This window comes from Drosophila ficusphila, unplaced genomic scaffold (genome assembly GCF_018152265.1).
Source record: "Drosophila ficusphila isolate 14025-0441.05 unplaced genomic scaffold, ASM1815226v1 contig_414, whole genome shotgun sequence".
Taxonomy (NCBI): Eukaryota; Metazoa; Arthropoda; class Insecta; order Diptera; family Drosophilidae; genus Drosophila; species Drosophila ficusphila.
This window is the reverse complement of record NW_025064328.1, coordinates 5751261-5761316: the sequence shown is the minus strand read 5'-3', so window position 1 is coordinate 5761316 and position 10056 is coordinate 5751261. Positions and strand designations below refer to the sequence as shown.

The 10056-nt window shown below is 39.4% G+C and overlaps 1 long non-coding RNA gene across 1 annotated transcript; it reads left to right on the top strand.

The window, feature by feature from the left end:
• Positions 1 to 590: 590 nt before the first annotated feature.
• Positions 591 to 1966, top strand: LOC122320099. The gene is made up of 2 exons (XR_006245476.1): positions 591 to 891; positions 944 to 1966. It is a non-coding gene; the product is annotated as an uncharacterized LOC122320099 (long non-coding RNA).
• The last annotated feature ends 8090 nt before the right edge of the window (positions 1967 to 10056 follow it).

The following is a 10056-nucleotide window of genomic DNA, read 5'->3' as shown; positions in this document are numbered from 1 at the left end:
GATCTTCGTTTCATTCTAGTATTGGTACCACACCATACTATATGGCTTTTGGTCAGCATATGGTTACTTCAGGATCAACTTATGCTTTGTTAAGAAAATTGAATATGCTAGACGACCGCTCGCTATTGTTTAATAGACAGGATTCTTTCCAGATAATTCGCGAAGAAGCTAGTAAGCAAATGCAGAAAGCTCACGATCGTAACGAAAAGAGATACAACTTACGTTCAAGAGAAGTATCTTTTGTGGTAGGACAGGAGGTATTTCGACGTAACTTCAAGCAGAGTTGCTTTCAAACAGGTTACAACGCCAAATTTGGACCTTCCTTCGTAAAAGCACGCATTAAAAGAAAGATAGGTAATAATTACTACGAGCTTGAAGATTTGCAAGGGCGACTGTTGGGTAATTATCACGCCAAAGACATTCGCCAATGACGTCACTCCAGGCGGTATCAGCCTAGGGTATCTAGAATGAAATACCCTAGTCTGATTGCGGCAGGGGGTTTTGTAACGGCGCCTGTAGCGACCAGATAGTTTAGTTCGGCCTAGAAGCATGCTTTAAAATATATCTAAGCTCGGCTAGTGTCTTTAGCTAATTACACATATGTTTGATAAATCAGCTGTAACAGAGATGCAGTGGGAAGCTCGTTTTAGACATCTGGTGTTATCATCTGTGGCGAACTTCCGACCATACCCTAGCCTAACACTACCTATATTTGGTAAGGTTCTTTTCTGATTGACATCCGATATGAGCAGACGTGCCAATTTTTCTCAACGTCAACAAAGTTTTGTTTAAATACTATATATTGAAATCGTGGAAAATAATAAGAGGAATAAGTGCAGCGAGCCTAGCTGAGTAATATTTTTGTGATTAATTTTGGAAAACTATTGAGATGTAAGTGGTGGAAGTAGATTTTTTATCAATTCTAACCCCAGATTTTCTTTAGATATATATGATATATATATTTCTCACGTGGCCATCAATACTGGCATCCGTGGGAGCTCCCCTTCAAGACAGTGGGGGCATGATTTAATATCGTGCCCCAAATTAAATCGGACAAGAAAAATGAGGAGTTTCAACTGGAATTAAATTCAAGAATGCGGCATTAAAGAAGTGATTTGGAGAGATGTTTAACCCTCTCTACCCACGGCAGCAGCAGCAGCAGATTTAGTATAGCCAAATATGGACACAAAAGGGAATATATAACCTGGAATTGCTTTTAAGCCGCTACTGCGATTTTTTTAAAGTGAAATATTATAATTAAAAATTTGAAAGTTTTGAAACGTGCCAAAGTGAAGAAAATTTAATGAATCAAAGATAGCAACATGCCGTAAAAATCAAGTTTAAGTGATATTTTCTAAAGTCTGAATGATTCAGTCTAAAACGTAATATTTAAATTAAATTAAATTTAAAACTTAATTTTTCACGAGTGGAGTTATTTACGCATCGATTTTGTTTTGGAAAATTCGCTCAACTATGACTTAAAAGCGATAAATTAAATATTTATTTTTTTTTGTAAATTTAAATATAATTTGAAAATAGCAACTTCTGATAAGAAACAATAGTGAATATTAAATTTAAAAATGTGGTTAAGTGAAGATATCACAGTCGCTTCTCAGTAAAATATGTAGGCCTAAAAGGGTTCCAAGTTAAAAGATTTTTATAGAATAGTTTTGTGTTTTCGAGCCCCAATTTCACCCTTTACAGCCACCTGCCCGGGAGATCGATCTTTCGCCGCTGGAACAACGTATAAGCTGTGAGTTTATTATTCTCATTATTGCATTTATATCTATTCTATTTATATCTTATTGCGAAATACTCTATGAAATAATTTTTAACAATCTACTTGAATGAAACTGTGAATTTAAAAGAACCCTGAACCGATAGCCTCACTAAACTAAATTAAATTAAACAAAAAGATATCAAACAGAATGAAGATGATTTAGTGAAATAAAAAAAATAAATTAAAGCAATGAAATTTAAATATCTATTGTTATACCAGAGTAATATTTTTTATTGGTGAAGTACGATATCTGAATACCCTATATTTTTCTTATTTCTTATCTTTTTAAATATATACGAACATTATAACTACTTTAATTTATGAGGATAACATCATTTAAATATTTAAGTATCTAAATAGTATTTTTATCGCCTGTATATCATTTATTATATTTATATAAAATTTGTAGTATCTACCTGTTAGCAAATAACAATAATGAATTCTTGTATAACTATTAATTAAATTGTATTTGAAATGAATTTCGAGTAGTTCACGTTTTTTTTAACTCGGCTGATGCTTCCACAATCGTAGGGTATTAGGGGTCACCGGAGTTTAGCTCTGAAGGATGGTGATCATAGGTAGGGTGGGCATTTCGCGACCACGACAACATCTGTGGCATCGCTGATTCTAACTTTTCTCGATCTTTTCTATCTCTTGTTTTTTTTGAATTTTATCTATTTCTCTTCTGATTTTGATATCTCGCATTTATTTTCGTCAGCACACTCAATTCTGGTCTTAAAAATAATAATATGTAGCTAGTGTGCGGATTTGTCTAAGCAAGACCTCCACCCCCAAAGCAGACGAGCGAGAGCCGGACCCTATAGTGTGCACCCGCAAGGACAGATCCTAGAACTCACCACAGAATACCTTCGTTACACGCTACATGGTTGTTGCCGCTGTCGCTTGTCGCTCGCCTGTTGTTGATTTTAAATCTGTGCACTGACAACGGCCAATAACAGGAACTGCAGAGCGAAGGAGCCTGCAGAATTGGCACAGTGGACAGAAAACCCAATAAATATGTTGCTTTTTAAAAAAAAAGTAGGAAAGCAATATAGACATTTTTATAACTGTTGTATACAAAAAATTGAGTTATTCTATGAAACAATTAAGAGCTGATTAATCTGAAAACAAATAAAATTTCTTTTCCATTGCAATCATGCTTTTAAAATAAGTCTTAATAATATTTTACCTTTTGTTTAAATATTTCTAAAAAATTAAACTCTCAACAGAATTTAAACTCCAAACTTTTGCCCACTGTTAACTTCTGGTGGGGGCGACTTCACTTAGGCACTTTAGCAAATTGGCTGGCCAATTGAATGCATTATCAATTACGCTTCGCCAAACAGGCATTTAGACGGAGAATTATGAGTGGGTGGGTGCACTGAGATAAATTGGTGGTGCGGTGGTGGCTCGGATGCATTTAAGAACGAAGCTGGTAGCTGGGAGCTTGGAGAGCCGAGAGCCAGCACACGTTTGCACAAAAGAAGCGGCTACAACTTTAATGAGCCGGCTGTCGTGACATAAGCGATGTGGAATCGTTAGGTGGGTGGTGGTGCTCGTGTCCTGGTTGCTGGGTCCTTGGGTGGGTTATGGCTGGTTAGCCGGGTTTGAAGTGGTGCGACAAGCCCGGCCACAATTCTCAGAGCCCGCATGAGTATCACTATCCCCACTTCGCCTGGGGAATCCTTCTGTAACAGACTTACGCAGGCCACAGGAGTCGTAAAAAAGTTTTATGTTATTTTTATGGTGATGACAATTGCGTTGGCGTTTGTTTGTGTTGGTCTCTGTATGTATGTGTGTTATTGTTGCTTACTCAACATGCATTTATGCACACACATACACACACTAGTACACAGAGTAACACAATCTCGTGTGAGCTTCCTTGTTTATGGCGCCCTCGCGTGCTGGCGATGCCAACTTTTATTCAAGAATCCGCTCTTTTCGGTTTAAGAGTCCTTCCCTCCCATCGCCCTCTCTCTTTCTATCGCCCTCCTGCCATCTCTTTCTCGCTCGCCGCCGTCTCATTTCGTTCCACTTGCGCGCAGTGCAAGTGTCAAATTATTGGCTGCAAGCGAAATCCATACAAATTCGATACACTTCAAGTGCACTTGCCGCCAGTTGCCAAAAAAACAAAGAGAGAAGTGCGAAGAGGAAGTTATTCTATACTGTGGCAAAAAGAAAGCGATGGGGAAAGGGGAGGGGATGGCTGCGCTTTGCACCTGAGGTCGTTGTCGTACGATACACTGCAAGAAAAGTGTTAAGAAAGAGTTTAGTACACCTATTAAGCTGCAGAATGACTAGAACAAATTTAGAAAATCTTTAGAAAAACTTTTCAAAACCTAACCTTTTTTTTAGCATTCCAAGTGACCATTAAATGTAGTTCATTTTTTCTCAGTGCACTTACAGACGCCATTGGCAGTGAACAGGCAATTTCGGGATCGAAATCAGACAAGTCTGGTAAACGATAGCAAAGCCCCTTTGGTTTGGGGCAGCTGCCAAGCCGAAGCATTTAAACGTGCCACATTTGCATGACATCACACAACCCCACCCTTCGTCCTTGTCAAACGAACTTTGCAATCTGATTTTGCGATTTTTGCTGCGCCTCTGGATTAGCACCTCTAAGCTGTTTAGTCAGCCAGTCGGCAACTGCAACTGCAGCCGCTGGGTGGCGGCAACTTCTGTGGCAATCGGCAGATGTCTCCGCTCCCTGAGCCGTTAATCTCCCCATCGCAATTCGCAAAGAGGATTTATCCATTGCGAGTTGGGCTTAAAAACGCCAAAAGTTTGTCAGAGATAAACTAATTTTTAAATGGCAACGGAAGGTGGGAAGATAGGTATTTCAAAAATAATGAGAGCGGCAAGATAATGAATTTTAAAGTATAAAGTTATACATAAAGTAATAGGATTTTAAAAGCTGGTTCTAGGCCATTTTCCGGAAAAGCCATTCCAGAAGTCACATCATAAAAATCATCTGCTTTTCTAACTTCTGACTTAAAATTATAATACCCTCTGAAAGGGTGTAAAAATAAACTCCTTAGCAGAGTTTGATTACAATAGTTGCATCAAAAAGAATTCGAGCTTTGAGCAGCCAGCAGAATTCGCCAGAGGATGGGAACCGAGTGCTCTGGAAGGCAAACAACGCCCTCGACTACTCCGGTTTGCCTTTGGACTGGGTTGTCTTGTTAGCCCGGCTCTATCGGCTCGTGCATCTTTGTAGTTCGAGCCCCGTTTTATTCAGCCCGGTTGGGAGGACCTGCCCTATCCCAACCAACGAACGAGCCACCCCCTTTTGGCCATTCTGAGAGCCATTCTGGGGGCTTGCTTGTCTGCAGTTGATGTCATTGTCATTGGCACTCGCTGGATGTGTGTTATCTTGGGGGCCATCCACCCACCCGACAGTTAACCACCCAAAAGCCAACCACCCAACCACCCACTCTTTATTATTATCCATTTTCGGAGGGAGTCGTGGCTAAAGCGCTCCATAATCGTTATGCTGCAAATATTATGGCAAATGACAGTCTTTGCTTGTAATCATAATTTTCGTGTTGCTACAGTTGGGAAGGGGCACGCCCCCTAAAACTCATCGCCCATCGCCCTTTGCAGCCATCTACGCCCTCATTTGCGTATGTGAACATAACATGTTCTGCGAGCTTGTCAAAGCCCCTTGCCTTCCTCTCCGCGTTTCCCACACACTTTTGTGAGTTTTTCCCACACGTTTTCCGCTGGTTTTCCTCGTTGCGTCTAATAATATTGATTTGGTGGCAATTTTGTGGCGGCTAAAACGAAAGAAATTGCATTCGTTCGCTCGGTGGCTTGCTGGCGCTAAAGGCGCCTCAGGGCTTTCTGACTTTAAGGATGCACACCATCACCAGGGCATCACCATCAGGAATTCCGAGCCCAACACGCTACACGAGCACTCCTGGAAAACACATACCCCCACATATGCGAGCACTCATGTGCCAGGCTGAGCTGAATTTCTGCCTGTAATTTATACAAAAAGCGACTACACACAGAGAGCTTTGTTGCCAAATGAACTCGAGGCAGGGACTCATCTTAATAAAACAGTGTCGATTTTTATATGCTCTGTAGGAAAATCAAGTTATCAACATAGATAATAATAAATAAATAAATCCTCCTTAAAGGAGAACAAAATTAAAGATGGAATTTTTATATTTAAAATGGTTTAAACTAAGGTGAAAAAAATGGTTTTTTATTTAGAACCACTAAGTATTATTTTCTAGAAATGTGAATGACATACAAACTAACTCTACAACTTACTTAAAAAATATATTCATGTAATTGAAAGGAAAACTTGTATACATATAAAATTCAGTATTTTAAAGGTAGAACTCCCACTTACGTTGTGTGTTTACCTTGCATGTTGGCCGTAACCCCGCAGCAACCCCTCCGCTCCTGGGGAAAAGGGCTCGTAGTTAGCTGATGCAAGTTAGCCGAGGCAGGAAAAGCGGCAAAATAAGTTAACATGCCGGGCGTGTTGAGCCACTTTGACAAGCTACAAATGTTGTGCAGAGCATAACAGCCACGGCTCCACATATCAGCCGCAAGAGCAGCAACGGCAGCGGTAGCAGCAACACCGGCAGCAACACCAGCAACATCAGCAGCACGGCAGCAACATCGGCAGGAGCAGCAGCAACATACAACATGTCTGCCGTGAGGAAAACGAGGAAAAGCGGTCGGGGAAAGCGGAAAACTTTTTAAAAGTCATATTCCCTGCGCACCGCTCGCAAAGTGGTTTGAACTTTAGAAACAATTTTGATAAAGATGCAGCGGGCGAACTTCGGGCGAAGGCAAGAAAAGGGGGAAATTCCCCAGCCAGCATGGCAAAGATGCACCCAGAGATTTCTCGCAGTGCATTGCTCTCGGCCCCAGACTTTTCTGTATGTGTGTGTGTGTGGGAATAGAAGGGCATACATACATATGTGTGCTGGTCATGTATGTAATTAGAAGTTTCGCTGCAGGACAACAAAATCAAGAAAACGAAAACTTTTGCAACCTTCGGTTCGTTTCGCTCTTTCGGCCGGTTCTTCAGGTTCTGGCCTTTGAAAATGCATGGAAATAAAAGAGTTACGTCTGCGGGCCGAAATTAAAAGAAACGGGCACAAAAAACGACAAGGAAAAGCGGAGAAAACTTGCCTGCACTTTTGTCGTTGTACATCTTTCACCGGCTAGCCTTTCCATCTGCATTTGTGTGTGTGTGTGTGTGTGCTTGTGTGTGATTCTTCATTAGCAGACTAGGGACTAAAACAAAGTCTAAGCGATTTCCCATCCAAAGTTTCTCCAAACGAACTTTTGCCAAGTAAAAAATTGATTCAAATTCAGAGCAGCATACTTTCGAGCTGACCTGAAAATGACTGACAAGCCAATTACCCTTTGGAAATTGTGATTTACTGCAAGTAGGCTTTACGATTTAAGCCGCCTTTTCGAAGCCAAATAACCAGGCTTAATGGCGGTTGAATGGCCGTGAGGCAGGACATTTCGTTGATGCCTGCCTTGCATAAAGTATAATTAAAAATTAATACACAAACTTGTGCCGGCGGGGCTTTAATGTCATATTGTGGTGCCAACGATACGAGTTGTTTTTGGCCAACCCGATATGGACCTGTTTGGTTTACCCTTTCCCTTGGGGCTAATGATGTGAACTGTTTGCCGAATGCCGCCTGCAATCACAAAAGTTAAACATATGCAGACCGCTGACCGTGCCAAAATCAACATAAACATCATTTAAATGCAACAACATAATTACAACCCCCGTTCCCATTGAAAAGGGGGATCTCATTTGTTTTTTTTTTTAATTTTTTCTATATTTCAGTTTTTTTTGGGATTTTTTATTTTTTGCTTTGTTCACAGAAATTCTCATCAAAATATCAAGTTACGTACAATAATAGTTGTCATACGTTGAAAAATGCCTTCGGTTTATACTTATACAAGAATAAAAATAACGTTTTTCTAATGTTGATGGATCATTTTCTCCTCCTCACTTATTCACGTTTAGCTGTTATTATTAGCTTCATTCTGCCGCTGTTATTCTTGTTTGTATAATAAACTAAACCTAAGTACAAGAAATGTTCTTCTCCGTCGTGTTTTTTGTTTTTTTTTCTGTTTTTTTGGCCTTTTCGCCCAATTGTTTCTGCTATTTTTTCTGTATTTATTTTCTAGATTCTTCTTATAATTTGTTTCCCCTTACAAAATAATTTCCAAATGGAGATGCACAAAAAGCCGCAACAAACAAGCCATAATAATAATAATTAATAATGTTTAATGGTCAATAATTTTGTTTTGTTTTGTTTTGTTTTAGCTTTTGCTATAATTATATAATCTAGGCGGTTAAGGGGCTCGGGGCGAGGCTGAAAATATGCTAATTGAATTAAATTCTATTAATTATTCTCGCAGTTAATCAACTAATAATTTATGCAAACATTTCCAGACAGCTGCGAAATTATTTCGAGTTCAGTTATTTATATCTATTTCATATAGTTTTTAATTTTCTGCTTGATTTGCGAAGCGCCGAAAAAAAAGAACAATCGATTGTGAAAAACAACTGTCAAGGATTATAGGAACCTGGAAAATCGGGATCTGGGTTAACGGGATGCCTGTTTTGTGAACTTAGCACACATCGAATGCACATCAATAATAGTAATTAAACACTGACAATTAGATTTTTTTGCTATTTGCTATTAGCTAAGAATTTTTTTCTGTTTTGCACAAGCATTAAATACAATTATTATTTTTTGTATTGTTTTTACTTTTGATTCACTTACTCCTAAAATGTATTTTTCGTTTGGTTTTTCCTGTGCCGAAACTTGTGAATTTTCCTCTTTATACCGCTGTTAGCTGTTGCTTATCTTTTGATATCAATTACACTGCCTTACGATTACAATTATAAATATGAATGCATGCCTGGGTTTGCGATCATGTACAGAAACGAGGAAGGGCTAAACAGAGTTATCTCGTAAAAATCCTAAGTAATCACCACTTGCTGCCTCCCCAAAATATTTCCAATCAGTAACCCCCCAACTTCTCTAACCCTAAGTAATCCTCATCTGCGTTCCAGCATTCCATCACCATTCTTGCTTTAGTAACCGTTCGTGCGTTCGTAGCTCAAATAAAAGTACTCTTTAGTTCTAATTTATAATGCTGTGCCTTAATTTGTAGATGCTTTGCATAATCCTCTCCAAAAACTGACTCCATCTCCCATTCCGACTTCTTCTTACGACATCAATTTAATTCACATACACACTTTACACACAACTGCCACGTAAATAGGTTCGCCATACGCTTTAAGTATATTCCCTTAAATACATATCCGCTGTATATATTTATATATTTTTTATGTAGTTTACTTTTGAGTTCATTTAACATTAAACTAATTCATTTCACTAAACTATACACAAAATCTTTTACGAGTTATGCCCTTATTTGCCTACATAAAATGTTTTACTCCTTTTCGTCCCCAAATCCCCATTGCCATTCCCAGCTTTCCGACTCTCTGTGTGTGTGTATATGCTCCTCTACTCCACTACTCCCATATATTTCTGCTATACTAAGCTTGGCCCTTCGCCATTTAGTCTACTCTTAAACTAAACGCTTATGATATTCCGCTCTGGAGTGGGGAAAACCCTGGGAAATGGTACAGGGAAGGGGAAATGGGTGGGGGGAGAAATGGGAAAATTGCTAAGCACATTTGCAAACGAAACTCTAAACGAAATTAAAATGTATTTACTCTAGTTTTAGTATACTTTATTTATTTTTATGTGTGCCTGCTGCCAAATATTCTCCTTGCCTGTCCTGCCCTGCGACTTCTGACTTCCGGCTTCTGTACTCTGTATTCTGGTTGTAATGCTCGGCTGTAAATCTGTAGAAAATGTTTATAGATTTTCCCTCAGCTGCTCTGCTTCAGAGAGCCGGACTCTCGTACTCGTACTTTGCCGGCTGGTTGACTTCGCAAAAGCTGACCCCAGGGAGCTGCCTTTGTAAAATGTTCAAGTGTAGACACTAAAATATATCCATAGTTTTTGGTTTAGTACTCTCTAGACTCACATTCAGCGTTACTTAAAATTCGTACTTCATTAACTTTAATTGCGGGATCGCGGCAATGCCCTCCCTCTTACGTATGCGTAGTGTTTTCTTTATTTTTTTTGCAGCCGAAACGGAGTATCGAAATGATCGAGTGTACTTAGCCTATTCGCTCTGGGCTCACACACCAAATACAGTTTGGAGTACAGACAGTATCCTATGCCTTCTGCTTCGAAGTCCCA